A 17,758-nucleotide genomic window follows, 5' to 3' on the forward strand; every position below is an offset into this window, starting at 1 on the left:
TTCTCTTCCAGGGGAAAAAGATGGACATTTAACAAAATGGGAGAATTCCAAAAATTTCTGATGAAAAGACCAGAGCTAAACAGAAAATTTGGATATCAAACAGTTGGTTCAAGAGACACATGAAAAGGTAAAAAAAAAAAAAAAAAGAGGGGGCGGTAAAAGGAAAAAAATGCAATCCAATAAGTTGAAACTGGCTATATCCCAGCATGGTCGGGGGGAAGAGACTCTCATAAATCCTGAGAAATGTAACTCTAACAGAGAGAATATACCTAGCGAGAAATGATGGACATCCATGACCTATCCATGAGACTGATATCTAATGGGATGTAACTGGCTTTAACTCCACCGGGGAGAAAGACTCTAATAACTCTGAGGAATTTTTACTCTATTCAACAGAATATACTGAACTAGAAGGGACAGACACTCAGAATTTTCTATGACTTAGATAGAATGATCTAAAAAAAAATACACTACCTCCCTAAAAAGGGGGACAGGAAAGAGACAGGAGGAGGGAGGGGATTGAATGGGACAAATCTCATTACACTAAGAGGTACAAAAAACCTATGGTAATAGAGGGGAAGAAGGGAGTAGAGGAGAAATACCTGAATCTTCTTCTCATCAGACTTAGCTTAAAGTCAACCTACGCATACTCAGTTAACTTATAAAACATCTAACCTTTCAAGTATTAAAAGGGGAAAAGGGGAGGGGGGGCAGAGAAAGGGAAGGGGAGTGGAGGAAATAAGGGGAAATAACAAAAGGAAGGGAAGGGAACAGGGAAAGGGGAAGGAAAGGGGAGGGTGTGATATAGGAGGGCAAACACACTGAAGGGGATGGTATTCAAAAACAAAATACTGGGGAATATGGATAAAAGGGGGGGGAAGGGGGAAAATACAAACAGAGAGAAGATAGCACAGAGGGCAATGAAGAATTAGTAATCATAACCTTGAATGTGAATGGGATGAACTCTCCCTTAAAACATAAGGAAATAGCAGAGTGAATTAAAAACCAGAATCCTACAATATTCTGCTTACAAGAAACTCATTTGAAGCAGAGAGATACATATAGAGTAAAAGTAAAAGGTTGGAGCAAAATATATTTTGCTTCAGCTGAAGTAAAAAAAGCAGGGGTAGCAATCCTTATCTCAGACAAAGAAGCAGCAAAAATAGATAGCATTAAAAGAGATAAGGAAGGAAACTTTATCCTCCATAGACAATAAAGTCATTTCAATATTAAATATATATGCACCCAGTGGGACAGCACCCAAATTCTTAGAGGAGAAGCTGAAAGAATTACAGGAAGACATAGACATCAAAACTCTACTAGTAGGAGACCTCAACCTCCCACTATCAGATCTAGATAAATCAAATCATAAAACAAACAAGAAGGAAATTAGGGAGGTAAATAGAATGTTAGAAAAATTAGATATGGTAGACTTATGGAGGAAACTGAATGGGGATAGAAAGGAATATACCTTTTTTCTCTGCAGTACATGGAACTTATACAAAAATTGACCATGTACTAGGACATAAAAACCTAATGATCAACTGCAGAAAGGCAGAAATAGTGAATACATCTTTCTCAGATCACAATGCAATAAAAGTCATATGCAATACTGGACCAAGGAGATATAGACCCAGAGCAAATTGGAAACTGAATAACCTCATCTTAAAAAATGAGTGGACCAAAAAATAAATTATAGAAAGAATTAACCATTTTTATCCTAGATAATGATAATAATGAAACAACATAACAAAACCTATGGGATTCATTCAAAGCAACTCTCAGGGGATATATTATAGCTCTAAATGCTTATATGAATAAATTGGAGAAAGAGGAAATCAATGAACTAAACATGCAACTAAAAAAATTAGAGAAAGAACAAATCAAAAATCCCTAATCAAATACCAAATTAGAAATTTTAAAAATTAAAGGAGAAATTAATAAAATTGAAAGCAAAAAACTATTGAATTAATAAATAAAACCAAAAGTTGGTATTATAAAAAAAACAATAAAATTGATAAACCTCTCATCAATTTGATTAAAAAAAAGAAAGAAGAAAACCAAATTACTAGTATTAGAAATGAAAAAGGTGAACTCACCACCAATGAGGAGGATATTAAAGTAATAATTTGAAATTATTTTGCCCAACTTTATACCAATAAATTTGATAATCTAAGTGAAATGGATGAATATTTACAAAAATATAAGTTGCCCAGGTTAAATGAAGAAGAGATTAAATACCTGAACAACCCTATCTCAGAAAAAGAAATTCAACAAGCCATTATTGAACTCCCTAAAAAAAAATCTCCAGGGCCTGATGGATTCACAAATGAATTCTACCAAACATTTAAGGAACAATTGGTTCCAATCCTATATAAACTCTTTGGAAAAATAGGGAAAGATGGAACTCTGCCTAACTCTTTCTATGAAACCAATATGGTACTGTTACCTAAACCAGGAAGAGTTAAAACAGAGAAAGAAAATTATAAACCTATTTCCCTGATGAATATAGATGCAAAAATCCTAAATAAAATCTTAGCAAAACGACTACAACAAGTCATCACTAGGATAATACATTATGATCAAGTAGGATTTATTCCAGGAATGTAGGGTTGGTTCAATATTAGGAAAACTGTTAGTATACTCAATTATATCAATAACAAACCTATCAGAAACCATATGATCATATCAATAGATGCTCAAAAAGCTTTTGACAAAATACAGCATCCATTCCTATTAAAAACACTAGAGAGTGTAGGAATAAATGGACTGCTCCTTAAAATAATTAGCAGTATCTATCTGAAACCATCAGCAAGCATTATACTGAATGGGGAGAGGCTAGAGGCATTCCCAATAAGATCAGGGGTTAAACAAGGGTGCAAATTATCACCACTACTATTCAATATTTTATTAGAAATGTTAGCATCAGCAATTAGAGAAGAAAAAGAAATTGGAGGAATTAGTTTTGGAAGGAAGGAAGAGACAAAACTCTCACTATTCACAGATGCCATGATGGTCTACCTAGAGAATCCCAAGAAATCATCTAAAAAAACTACTGGAAACAATTAGCAATTTTAGCAAAGTTGCAGGTTATAAAATAAACCCCCACAAATCCTCAACTTTCCTATATATGTCTAGCAAGAAACATCAGGAAGAGCTAGAAAGAGAAATCCCATTCAAAGTAACCTCAGACAGTGTAAAATATCTGGGAGTCTATTTGCCAAGACAGACTCAGAATCTTTTTGAAAACAATTATAAAACACTTCTCACAAAAATTAAATCAGATTTAAATAACTGGGCAAATATCAACAGCTCATGGATAGGGAGAGCTAATATAATAAAAATAACAATTCTACCAAAATTAAACTATCTGTTTAGTGCCCTACCAATCAAAATTCCAAAAAATTACTTTAATGAGTTAGAAAAAATTGTAAGTAAATTCATATGGAGAAATAAAAAGTCAAGAATTGCCAGGAGCTTAATGAAAACAAAATGCAAACGAAGATGGCTTAGCACTACCCGATCTAAAATTATATTATAAAGCATCAGTCATCAAAACTGTTTGGTATTGGCTAAGAAATAGAATGGTGGACCAGTGGAATGGACTAGGTGTAAAAGCAGGAGAGGATTATAGTAATCTGCTGTTTGATAAACCCAAAGAGTCCAGCCACCAGGATAAAAACTCCCTCTTTGATAAAAACTGCTGGGATAATTGGAAGTTAGTATGGAAGAAACTTAGATTAGACCAACACCTCACACCCTTTACCAAGATAAGATCCAAATGGTTACAGGACATAGACATAAAAAACAATACTATAAGCAAATTATAAGATCAAGGACTAGTCTACCTGTCAGATCTATGGAAAGGGGAACAGTTTATGACTAAGGAAGAGTTGGAGGACATCACTAAAAACCAATTAGATGATTTTGATTACATTAAGTTAAAAAGCTTTTGCCCAGATAAAACCAATGTAATCAAGATCAAAAGAAAAGTAGTAAATTGGGAAACAATCTTTACAACTAATGATTCTGACAAAGGACTCATTTCTAAAATATACAGAGAACTGAGTCATATTTTTAAAACAAAAAGCCATTCCCCAATTGGCAAATGGTCAAAGGATATGCAAAGGCAATTTACAGAGGAGGAGATCAAAGCAATCCATAGCCATATGAAAAAATGCTCTAAATCATTAATTATTAGAGAAATGCAAATTAAAGCTTCACAGAGGTACCACCTCACACCTCTCAGATTGGCCAGTATGACCAGGAAGGATAATGATCATTGTTGGAAGGAATGTGGGAAATCTGGGACACTATTACACTGTTGGTGGAGCTGTGAACTCATCCAACCCTTCTGGAGAGCTATTTGGAACTATGCCCAAAGGGCAACAAAAATGTGCATACCCTTTGACCCAGCAATACCACTACTGGGTCTATACCCTGAAGAGATGAGGAAAAAGGGTAAAAACATTACTTGTACAAAAATATTTATAGCAGCCCTGTTTGTGGTGGCAAAGAATTGGAAATCCAGTAAATGTCCTTCAATTGGGGAATGGCTTAGCAAACTGTGGTATATGTATATCATGGAACACTATTGTTCTATTAGAAACCAGGAGGGACGGGATTTCAGGGAAACCTGGAGGGATTTGCATGAATTGATGCTGTGAGATGAGCAGAACCAGAAAAACACTGTACATCCTAACAGCAACATGGGAGTGATGTTCAACCTTGAAGGACTTGCTCATTCCATCAGCGCAACAATTGGGAACAATTTTTGGCTCTCTGCAAAGGGGAGTGCCATCTGTATCCAGATAAGGAGCTGTGGAGTTTGAACAAAGTACAAGGACTATTCCCTTTAATTCGAAAAAAAAAAAACCCAGATGTCTTATTGTTTGATCTGGTTACCTCTGAGAATTCTGTTCTCTTTAAGGATATGATTTCTCTCTCATCACACCCAATTTGGATCAAGGTAAAACAAAGTACAAACAAGTACAAGGTACAAACAAAGTAAAGACTGACAGAGTGCTATCTGTGGGGTGGGGGTGGGGGGAGGGAAGCAAGATTGGGGGAAAATTGTAAAACTCAAATAATATCTTTAATAAAAATTTTTTAAAAAGTTAATTTTGGAAAGGGGGTTCTGGAAATTAGGGGATAAAAGTTTGTATATAGGAGATGATACTTGGATTGCCTTGAAGAAAGGGCTCCTATGAGACAGAGATAAGGAAAGAGTATATTTCAGGTATAGTAGTAGTGCAAAGGCAAGGAGATGGGGGATGAGGTGGTATGTGTTAAGAATAGCAGAGAGCCAAAAATGACTAGATGACAGAGTGAGGAAGATGAATAATGAATGTTCAATAGGGCTAAAAAGATAGGCAAGTTGTAGATTGATTTTAAATATAAAAGAGTTTGTATTATATTTTAGAGGTAAGAGGGATCCACCAGAACTTCTTGATCAGGGGACAGAAGTGGTCAGACCTATTCTTTAGGAGTATTATTTTGACATCTATTTCAGAAGATAATGAATTCTATCTTGAATATCTTGAATTTAGATGCCTACAAGACATCTAGTTGGAAATTTTCATTTGATAGTTGGTGATGAACAAGGGTAATAAAGGTTTGGATATGTGTGTCTGGAAACTATGTACAAAGAGATGCTAATTGAGACCACTGAAGCTGATGAGTGTACCAAGAAACTGAATGCAAAGAGATAAAAGAAGTTCTAAGACACATCACTAAGGTATGCCTCCACATTATTGAGTGCATCGAGAAAACTTGCAAAAAGCAGCCAGATAGATAATAGAAACAAGAGAGAATCGTATCATGAAAACCTTAGAGGATAAAGTATGTAATAGCATAGTGCAGTCAACAGTATCAAATACTGTGGAGGTAAAGGATGAAAACTGAGAAAAATTGGACAATGCAATTATTGACTGGGTAAATGGCAAAACAACTTGAGTCATAACTTAAAAATAATTTTTTTCATAAAATGAAAAATTATTCCAAGTAACTAATAACAAGATAAATGCAAAGTAAAACAACTCCTAAATTTTATCTTATACTCCACAAGCTGGCAAAGAGGAGGAAAGATGAAATAGTCAATGCTGAAAAGGGTACAGTAATATTATGAATTTTAATGAATAGCCACTGAAGTCTCTCTCAATTCTCAAATTGTGTGATTCTTTGATTCTAATATACAATTGTGCATCTGAGAAATGATATGACTATTTTAGAAAGTAATTTATAATTTTGCTAAAAAAAAAAGGTCTGTAAGATATCTATACCTTTGACTCAGGTTCCACTATTGAACAAAACCCTAAAGTTATCAGAGATACAAATAAGAACTCCCTCTCCCTCAGAGTATTCCTATACTTTAGTAATAAAGTATTTTTAGTAATAAATATTGAAGAATAATGTGGATATCCTTCAGTTGGAGACTAACAACAAATTATAGTATTATGAAAATATTAAAAACAATGAGTATGAAGAATTTGGAAAAGAATGAATAGATTTATATAAACTAATTCTGAGTGAAATAATCATAAGCAGAAAAACAATAATACAGTAACTACAGTTAAATAAATGGAGAGACCAAGCTCCTGTCCCCCCCAAAAATAGTGTTGTTTTTTAATGTTATGTAATTATAATGACTGAGTTTGATCCTGGAGATGACTTCAGAAAATATACTTCCTTTCACTGCAGAATAAAAGTCTATGGATGCATAATTTTGTATATATAGTCAGACAGTTGATTCCTTGGTTAACTGTGCTAAATTTGTCCCCTCCTTTCTTTTTTAGTCATTAGTTGTGCTGAGTTGGGAAAAAAAGATATATTGAGAAATTAATATTAAATAACCAAAAAGCATCAATAAAAAATTTTAACAAAACTTTTTTGAAGTATAATTGGTAACCCTTTTTTAGTAATATAAGGTTAAATATGATCAAGGAACTAAAAGAGACTTCAAAGGTGATGAAATCAAAACCCTTTATTTTACAGATGAGAAAACTACCATATTTCCCCATGTATAAGATGCACCCATTTTAAAAAAAATTGGGGGTCTAAAAAACTGGCAGTGTCTTATACAGTGGCTTTAGATTTTTTTACTTGCATTTCCTCCTTTTTTGTCTTTGCACTCATTGTTTTGCATTTATTACTGTTATATTAGGATACGTTTTACCACGTTCTGCCTAGAAATGTCTCAGAGAAGATTTTCATATAGTGCTCAGTTCAAGTTCAAAGTGATACAGTTTGCAAAAGTGAATGGAAATCATGCTACTCCTCCAACTGAGAAAACAATCTGAGCCTGGCTATGGGGAAGAAGAGATCCTACTGAAAAAGCTGAGGTAGAAGAAGGTCATGAGAGGTAAGTCAGCCAAATGACCTGAGTTATAGAGGAAATTGAAAGAGATGGATTGAAGAGCAAAGGGCAAGTAGAATTCCTGTGTCCACAAAGATGGTTCAGCAGGAGGTCAGAAAAATTGCTGATGAAAAAGAAGTGATTGATTTCAAAGGACACATTGGTACTTCAGGTTCATGAAATGCAATGGATTGAGCTTGTGTCCACACACAGACTGGCCCAGGGAGTGCTTGTGGCCAACCCCAGGCCAGAGCACAGCTTCTCCTAAAAGTGATTTGTCATCAAACAAAGATGAGGACAAGCTCATAGATGGGAGCTTTGACTGTGATGAGTTGTATGAATTTTATGATGAATAAGACTTGAATTTAATAACTTTATGTAATACATTTTCCAAATATCAGACCCCAAAATTAAGGTGCATATTATACCTGTGGAAATATGGTATGGAGTGCTGAGGTTAAGTGACTTAGCCAAAATCAAATGGATTTTAAGTGGCAGTGGCAGAATTTCAACACCTAGTCCTTTGAGTCCAAATCCAGTCCTCTGTCCAGAGGCCCAATGCTAATCTTCAATTTTGAGTTCTAAGGGAAGGTCCTTCTAGAGTTGAAATTTATGGAAAATGTCCTTGTTATAAGTAACACATTCATCATGGTTTAAAAGGAATGATTTAAATTGGTTGGAATTGTTCCTTTGGTGTAGTGAGAATTGGATTATGAAACCTGGAGGCCACTTTCAGCCATTTTATTTTTTTATGAGGCTATGTTCCATAATTTATGAGACCTCCTTCATTATAATGACAAGAGAAGAGCTAAGGAGGAGCATTTTAGTAGAGACTGGCATTGAATCCAGAAAAAGAAAGGAAAAGACTTAATAGGAGGACCTGAACAGGGGCCAGGTCACTAGCCAAGGCAATTTCATTTGCAAGGACAACTTATTTATTCCTTCACTTCTATTTTAGATAACTTTGTCCTCTTTAAAAAAAAATCCATGTATTTCTTGGTTAGAAAGTAGGTAGGGAGTAATGAAGCCAGCCTCTGTAATGGAATCAACATAACTGGCTATGCTATTGTCTCAACTGGGTTATGCAAATGGCCAGAGCTTCTCTTATATTGGGTCCTACTTTATTTTTAGGGGGGTTTTTTTGCAAAGCAAATGGGGTTAAGTGGCTTGCCCAAGGCCACACAGCTAGGTAATCATTAAGTGTCTGAGGTCAGATTTGAACTTAGGTACACCTGACTTCAGGGCCAGTGCTCTATCCACTGCACCACCTAGCCACCCTAGGTCCTGCTTTAGCTTGAGATTCATTGGAGGGAGGTTGTAAATTAACCATGTATTTGGAGTGATCTGACTGCTTAGATCTGTGTCTGATTGGGTGGGTTTAAGAATGCAAGCAACATTAGGTCTTGCTTTGCATTTTATTGAGCACTATAATAACTACCCTTCATTAGGAAAAAAAAGTGCCTTTCTTCACCAAGCCATAGAGATCCTCAGGCTTTGATAGAGGAGAAAGCTTTCTTGCCTTCAGTGGTTTGCACAGTATATCATAGACATTGTGTGTATGTGTGTGGTGTTATAGTAATCAATAAAAAGTTATTTAGTCAACCCAAGACTTGGCCACACTGTGCTTCTGGCACATTCCCATCATGCCTCTAGAACTCAGTATACAGCCCCTTTCCCCCTCCACAACAAACTTTTCACTTCTTGTTCTGGGAGGAGTAATTAAATCAATACCTCCTTCCTTAGAAAGGCATGTCAGTAGATTTCCTTCCAACTTCACTCACCATTCCTAGGACTTCTCCAATCAAAACATCCCTCTAGGGATATTATTCTTTTCTAGATAGCTAGATGGCAGTAATGAATCAAGTGCTATACTTGGAATCAAAAGAACTTGAATTCAAATCTTACTTCAAACATTTACTCTGTGATGCTAGGCAAGTTACTTAATCTCTTTGTCCTAACATGGAGATTGTAAAAACAACTACCTCAAAAAGCTACTGAGAGGCTCAAATGAGATAATATATGTGTAATGTGAGTCAGGGCCCCTACTTGAAAAGACACTAGAGCATGTATAAACATTCTGTGACTGTTTCTTGTTGACTGACTCCATGGTGACTGTGGAAGAATTCAAGAAGTTCTGTCCACATTGTCACCACTGACTACTCTTTGGCCAATCTTGCTTGAGCTGCATTCTGGGGATATGATCCTTTCATCTGGAGGTCAGCTACAACTAATCTGAGTTTCAGGATCCAAGATGGATTTTCTTAGCAGTATAGCACTGATATCTTGAGAATTAAGGAATCACCTTCAGGAATATGCTTCTGAACCTCATGTCAGTAGAAGCTGAGACACAGACTCATGGACAGCAATATCTCAATGTTATTCCATGATTTTCAGTCTTCAAGATCCCATTTTGGGTTTTCTTGGCAAAAATACTGGTATGGTTTTCCAACTCTGGGAGGTAGGTGCTTTCATTATCCCTATTTGACAACTGGAGAACCTGAGATTGATAGCAAAGTGACTTGCCCAGGGTCACACAGCTAATAAGAGTCTGAGGTCAAATTTGAAAACAAAGTCAACTCCATCTAGTTGGAGGAGAGGTCATTCATAAAGACCATCTCCTAAGGGAAAGTGAGTATTTGATCTGCATCAGTAAAGGTTGTATGTATGTATGTATGTATGTATGTATGTATGTATGTATATATCTACTAGCATTTATAGATATGTGTTTATATGCATATGTATGTATATATACCTATACTGTGTATGTGTGCATCTCTCGGTATGCATATGTACAAATATATATATATAATCTATCTATCTAGATAAATACATAGATAGATAGATAGATAGATAGATAGAGAGATAGATAGATAGATAGGTAGGTAGGTAGATAATATGTATATGTATATATCCACACAAGTACGCATATACTGGTGAAATTGAAAATCTTAGGAAGTACTTCAATTCTAGAAACCAAAATTCCATATTTTTATGCTTCCTAAATAAAAACAAGAAAACTCCAGGTAATACCTGGTCAATTTTTAAATTGCTTTTTTAATCTCGCATGCCAATAAACTTGCTTCTTAACTGTCTCTTTTTAGCATCAACTGGTGCATATTAAAGTAATGCAAACCCAGTTTTAATATAAGCAAAACTCAATATAGTTAGGAGATTAAATCTGCTTCTAAAAATAAAACCATATTACAGTTTCCAGGAGAGAATCTAAATGGGCATTTTCCTCCATTTTAACTTATCCATGCTACTGGGATCAATCACAATTATAGGCAATCAAAAGTTGATTCATGTCAATAACCAAAAACAATTGCTTTAATGTGTTTATATAAAATCATTCCCTATATTTCCCAAATTATCAATTGGAATATTTTGGATTTGTTTACTTTATTTTCTTGTGGACCATAAAGTGTGAAAACACTCTCAAGTGCTTACCCTCTTTAACAAAACATCAATGTTAGAATAATGAGCATAGTCTCATTAAGGTGCTTCCTAATTTATGATTCCTATTAATAATTCCTCTAAGTAGAGCAGTAGTGACTTTTTAGGGGAAAAGCACTGACATGGTAACAAAAATAAATATAGTGGGAAAACCATAAAATCATGTAAATAGCAGAAATAGAAAATATAAACTCAAATGAGTTCCATCCATTCCTCAGGAGGGTGTATAAATGATGTAGAATAAATGATAACTGCAAAATTCCTAAAATAATCTTGTGGGGGTTGCTCAGCATGTTGAAATTGAAGTCATAAAACCCTGGATTCAAATTTTGCTTTGACACAGTTCTAGCTGTGTGAGTGTAGACAAGTCACCTTGAGTCTCAGGAAACTCTACACCACAATTGAAAGGAGTGTAAATGACAATTTCTAAGGGGAGAAAATGAACTTAGGAAGACCATAAGTTTTTATTTAAATTTTTAGAGACAGTATGACATGATAAGGAGAGCTAGATTCAGAACCAGGAAACCTAAATTTAAACCCTTCCTTTAGAAGTTTATTAGTTGTATGCTTCTGACCAATTCACAAATCATAAGATAATAGATTTAGGATTAGATGGGACACCAGAGACTATCAAGTTTGTCTATTTTATAAACAAGGAAACTGAACCACAAAGGTGTTAAATGATTTTCCTGGTTTTATGGAGCTAGTGTCTGAGGCAAGATTTGAATTCAGATCTTCCTGATCCCAAGAGTACCACTTTATTCCTGAGACTACCCAGCTACTTTAGGTCATAACCTTTCTGAATCTCAGTTTCCTCATCTATGAAATGGAGGCAATAATAGCATCTGTCTTATACAATTGTTTTGTGGATCAACCTTTTAATATTTGTAAATTGCTTTGCAAATTTGAAAGGGCTACAAAAAAGTTAACTATCATATTTTAGGAAATATGATTTGACCTTATATCAGCAACATTTTAAAACTATTATGTGTCTGACCTATAGCCAAATCTTTTTAAACTTTGATATAAAATCATTTTAAAACCTTGCTATAAATTAACAGTCTAGGAGAAGGGAGGGGAAGTTGAGCCGGGAGGGGGGGGGGGGCGGTGGATGGAGGGAGGAGAGGTGCCAAAAATCAGATACAAACATGTCATTTACAATGTTAATTGGGACCAAGAAAATATGTTATTCATAATCACAAGAACTAACCTTGTGCCTAAAAAAGAAATGAGAAAATTTAACTCCAACCCTTTTTTTGCAGAGGTGGAAAACTGTGGGAGTAGAGCATCAAATAAATTATCAGACATTATTAATTCATTGGTTAATTTTCCCCTGAAGGCAGCTAAGTGGTACAATGGATAGAGTGCCAGAGCTAGTGACAGGAAAACTTGAGTTCAAATCAAGCCTCAGACACTAGCTCTGTGACCCTGGACATTCTAAGTGAACTAGAGAATGAAATGGCAAATCACTCCATCACCTTTGCCAAGAAAACCCCACATGGGTTCATAAAGGGTCAGACATAACCAAAATGACTGAACGACAAAAACTTCACTATATGTTTCTTTCTTCTTTATTTTTTTTTATCTTTGGTTACAAAGTATAATTTACTGAATCAGGGACAGAGAGAGATATATTTGAAAAATCAAACTTTAGGGGGCAGCTAGGTGGCACAGTGGATAAAGCATCGGCCCTGGAGTCAGGAGTACCTGGGTTCAAATCCGGTCTCAGATACTTAATAATTACCTAGCTGTGTGGCCTTGGGCAAGCCACTTAACCCCATTTGCCTTGTAAAAAAAAAACCTAAAAAAATAAAAATCAAACTTTTGAATAAAAATGTTAAGCTAAGATACCAGGAAGGTCAGCATTATAAGGGAGTACTAAGATTCCTGGATAATTGCCAAAGGATATAACAGTGGAATTTCATGACTTGACAATGGGGTTTGATTTGAATGTATTTATAATTATTCTATTTTAAAATGTTTTAATTGGGACAGTCTTGCCCACCATTCCTTGGAGGGAAAAATCTCTAATGTTTCCTTATGAGGAGCCATGCAAATATTTTACTAACTTACTTAACTTCTCAAGGTCTCAGTTTCCCCTATGTCAAATGAAATTTTTCAGCAGCTAAGAGATTAGGAGAAGGAAATTAGTATTTAGTGTTGGGAGCTGAGAGAAAACTATCAGTGCATTATCCAGTGAGTTCCAGTTGAGAGTTCAAAGAGGAGAAAACTGTATAGGCTCTAAAGAAAGGAAAGGAAAAGGCTCTCTGTCTCTATCTCTCTGTTTCTGTCTCTCCCTCTCTTCTTTTCCTCTCTGCTTTGTATAAGACACCTGAATGTTTCAAGTAGTTGTTTCACTGATTTAATTTAAAGTGTGTCACACAAAGTTTTGGTGTTGACTATTTACATGAGATTTATATTTAATAAAGGCATTTAGGTTAGATAATAATACCCTATGACTAATACTTGTATAAATGAAGTAGGATATGATTTCTCTACCCTGACTTTCCAGCAAGTGGATATCATTAGAAGATAAAAGCAACTGCGTCATTGCATGAAAATTCATTAATTAAAAATCCTTAGTGGCCTTATCAGTATAGTTCTGTACTCTTAAAGATGAAGGCTAGGTTATCTAGCTGCTTGGTGGCACCAGATCTGGTGTCGATGAAGTCCAGGGTCCCAGAACCATACTAGCATTGTGAATTGGGGCAAATCCCTTAACTTCTGTCTCAGTTTCCCCATATAAAAAATCAAAATAGTAGTAGGAGGACTTTTTTCTTGCCTAGCACATTGCATATGAATATCATCTGCCTGAAGACATATCAGTATCATCTGCCACCAATGAGAAAAGGCTGAGTGTCTCATGACCCAGAAAAACAGATAGAAGATGTCCATAGAGACTAAATACTATCTGGTCTTTCCATTTACCATGAAATGGATATGAATATTAGTCGTCTTTTGTATGTAGTATCTCCCAATTAGATTGGGAGCTCCTAGAAAAGAGAGATTGCCTCCATTTTTATGTGTATTCCCAATACTTAGAACAGGACTTGATATAGTAAACAATATTTTTCCATTCATTCCATTGCAAGTTCACACTTATTCCATACCATACAATCCGTGAGTCCAGATACGATAACATTCCCAGTTTTAATGCTGATATTTGTAGCTCTCATTGTCCTTAGAACAACATTTTGAAAATATGTATAGTTTAACCAAAAGAATTACAAATGATTGCTGTATCTAAAAAAATTGAGATTGTAAATGTTCTTTGGTATTGAATGATATAATTGTTGTCTATTTGTGGTCCTAAAAAAAAAATCTTAACTTATTTATTTTGTCATCCACTTTTATTATAAAATTTCATTTTTATGAATGTGGTTGTTTGCTTTTCATGCTGTATTCCTAAATTCAATTGATTCCAATTAAGAAACTATCTCATTTTTATTTCCTTTTAGCATTTCTCTCTTATTTTCCCAGAAGCAGAAAGAGTTGGAGAACAAAAAGACAAATATCTTTCTTAATGTGTTAAATTTATATGTATTAATTCTTTTGATCCTATCTTCACCACCCAAATATCAGTGGTAGGCTAGACTACAAGGACAAATTATCAAAATACAATTTTGCTAACTTAATTGTGCATTTTCATGGCTTTTTAAATGACAAAAATGAGCACTTCAGAATGACTAAACAAAACAATTCACCATCATCATGCTGGAAATGAACATCTCTCACATACTAGCTTAGTGCAGTAGTATCAAACTGAAACAAAAATGAAGTTGAGAAACTAAACCATAAAGATCCCTCTTGGCAACTTATAAAGCCACATGTTTACAAATTCTCATTCTATTTTTATTTATTTTGCTAAATATTTCCCCATTACCTCTGGTTCAGCCTATGATATAGCAGTGTTGCTCATAATGGGTTGCATATTTGACAATTCTGGCAGAGCAGATGGAATAATAGACCTGGATTTAGAAAGATCAAAATTTAAATCCTGTTTCACAAAGTTCCTGTTCCTGTGATAATGGGCAAATCACTTCCTAGAAGTCAGTTTCCTTATCTGTAAAAATGAGGGAAACTGAATGACTTCTGAAATGTCTTCCAGTTCTATAATTCTATGATCCTAGAAATATCTATCAAGACCAATATGTGTGATTAGAAATGATGAAATAATCCCTATCCTTAAGGAATTTACATATTATTGAAAAAATACATACATATAGAAATATATGCTCTCTCTATATATGTATATGTGTATGTATGTGTGTGTGTGTGTGTGTGTACATATATATATATAACCCAATACTAACTGGTGGAATGCTGATTACTGATTTGTTTGATTATGACAACCCATTAAAAATATAAAACAGTTAATATTTTATAACTCTTCTGTTTTCACAATCATTGGGGTGGTGTTTTAGAGAAGAAGACTGAGGGGGTTATAAATCACTATTTTTAAACTCACTATAAACATTAATCTCTTAATGTTTATGTGAGCTCTTTGTAAACAAACAGTTCAGTACTCAATCCATTGATTAACTTGATAAACTAGGAAATTGAATTCCATCAATATTGAAATTCTCTTTCTAAATGAGACCAAAAATGTTAGGAAGAATGCTTACATGTTCTTAGAGAAGAAAATGTTAAAGAGCTTTGTGGAAACTAGTTTTATCATGTGCCTATTGGCAGCAAAAATTATAATTCCAAATATTTGGTCACCTTACTTTGTTAAGCTCAAGAAAATAAATGATATAAAGATGACAGCAAAAAAAAATTTTAGCTCATGTTCCCAAATCTATTTCAGAACATGAAATTCAAGACATTCCAAAAATTTCTACATTTATTCCTATATTTATATTTTGTAACTTTGTAAAAAATGAAGGTAGAAAAAGGCTTAATAGAAACTTTTACATAAATATTTCATTTATTTTCCAATTATACACAATAGTAGTTTCTACCTATCATTTTTGGTAAAGTTTTTAATTTTACACATTTTCCCCCACTCTCTCCCTTCCCTCCCCCTTTCCCCACACAGAAAGCAGCATGATAATCTTTCTAGTTTCCATGCTATACATTGATCAAAATTGAATTATGTTGAGAGAAAAATCATATTCTTGAGAAAAAAAATATTAGAGATGGTAAAATTAAGTGATTTTTTAAACTTTTAAATTGAAGGTAATAGTCTTTGGTCTTTGTTTAAATTCTGCATTTCTTTCTCTGGATACAGATGATATTCTCTATCACAGATACCCGTGAATTGTCCCTGATTATTGCACTGATGGAAGGAGCAACTACATTAAGATTGATCACCCCCATGTTGCTGTTATGGTGTACCATGTTTTTATGGTTCTGTTCATCTCTCTCAGCATCAGTTCATGCTACTCAGTCTTCCAGGGGGCCACCAAATCTCTCTGCTGATTTCAGCAGGAAATAACCCCATAGCTTAGGTGACCTGGGTGCTACAGGACTGGCAAGCATCATTTTAGACTCAGCTCTCTGTAGTTGATCATATCATTAACTAGATTCAGCAAAATGCAAAATGAACAGTTTAGAAGGATAACATTGAGAAAATATTATATACAATTACATCAGACCCAACTTGACCCATTTAAACAAAATCACATCTATAAATGGAGAGTTGATATAATTCAAAACATGTATTTTTTTATCATTTCTTAGAGGAATATAACCAATGTAAAGCATTTGCAAAAAGAACAGTACCAAAGAACTCAGAAATAACATCAGATAGAACATTTTTACAGTCCTTACTAAGAAGAAAGACATGGTAGCCATGGACAACACTAGTAAAATAAAAACTTACCTATTCAACATTGCAGAGAGAGAAATGGTAGAGAATTAAGAGCAATGTTACCTCCCCAAGTAGTGAATAGCGATGGAGGAAAAACAAGTTTTCAGAAAGTTTAGCCCTGACTAAACCAGAAGATCTGCCAACCAGCCCCTCCCTAAACACAAGATCCTTGGGATAGTGCCCAGTAACAAATCTCAGAAGGGAAAAAGCAGTGTCTATTGAAAGTTACCTTGGAGATAAAGATGGGTAAAACATTATCTCAGAAAAGAACAGCAGAGGGGTACTTCATGTGAAGGCTTATAGGAGAATATGTATTGGTCTCCAACCCAGAAAGACTTCTCAAAAAAGGATTTTAAAAAACAAAATGGAAGAAAAGAAATGCAAGAAAAATTAACATCTTGCTACAAAAGTGAGAGAAGAAAACAAATGCTTTAAAAATATAAGTGGACAATTGAAAAAAGAAAATAATTCCTTCAAAAATACACTTGAAGAAATAGCAAAAGATGATTTTAAAAATGGAATTGATCAAATGGAAAAGGAGATGCAAAAACTAAGAGAAGAAAATAACTCCTTGAAGAGTAGGCAGGGGGTGGTGGAAGCTAATGACTCCATGAGACAACAAAAACCAGTTAAATAAATTTTTTATAAAAGAATAAAATAGAATAAATGTAAAAAAGCCTCATTTATAAAACAACTGACATGGGCAATAGAACAGACAATAGATCCAGAAGAGATAATTTAAGAATTATTAGATTACATGAAAACCATGATCAATCACCAAATAAATAAATGAAGGAAGGAAGGAAGAAAGGATGGAAGGAAGAAAGGAAGAAGGGAAGAAGGGAAGAAAGGAAGAAATAAAGAAAGAAAAGAAAGAAAGAAAGAAAGAAAGAAAGAAAGAAAGAAAGAAAGAAAGAAAGAAAGAAAGAAAGAAAGAGAAAGAAAGAAAGAAGGAAGGAAGGAAGGAAGGAAGGAAGGAAGGAAGGAAGGAAGGAAGGAAGGAAGGAAGGAAGAAGCACATAAGCAAATAAATAAATAAATAAAGCCTGGGTAACATTTTTCAGGAAATCATTAAGTTGGACTGTTCTGATATCCTGGAACCAGGGGGTAAAATAGCCATTGAAAGAATCTAGGGATTA

At 34.5% G+C, this 17,758-nt stretch overlaps 1 long non-coding RNA gene across 4 annotated transcripts in view; it reads right to left on the bottom strand.

Annotated features, from left to right (window-relative positions):
- LOC141500931 (uncharacterized) overlaps nt 1-16,900 on the bottom strand; it is a 405,792-nt gene extending 388,892 nt beyond the window's left edge. For 2 of the 4 annotated variants that reach the window (XR_012472091.1, XR_012472087.1), the window contains exon 1: nt 16,632-16,900. This is a non-coding gene — a long non-coding RNA (uncharacterized LOC141500931). The remainder of the gene's footprint in view (nt 1-16,631) is intronic. The other 2 variants (XR_012472084.1, XR_012472085.1) reach the window with 2 other exon arrangements.
- Nucleotides 16,901-17,758: the final 858 nt, after the last annotated feature.

Source organism: Macrotis lagotis, chromosome 1 (assembly GCF_037893015.1).
Source record: "Macrotis lagotis isolate mMagLag1 chromosome 1, bilby.v1.9.chrom.fasta, whole genome shotgun sequence".
NCBI classification, from domain to species: Eukaryota; Metazoa; Chordata; class Mammalia; order Peramelemorphia; family Peramelidae; genus Macrotis; species Macrotis lagotis.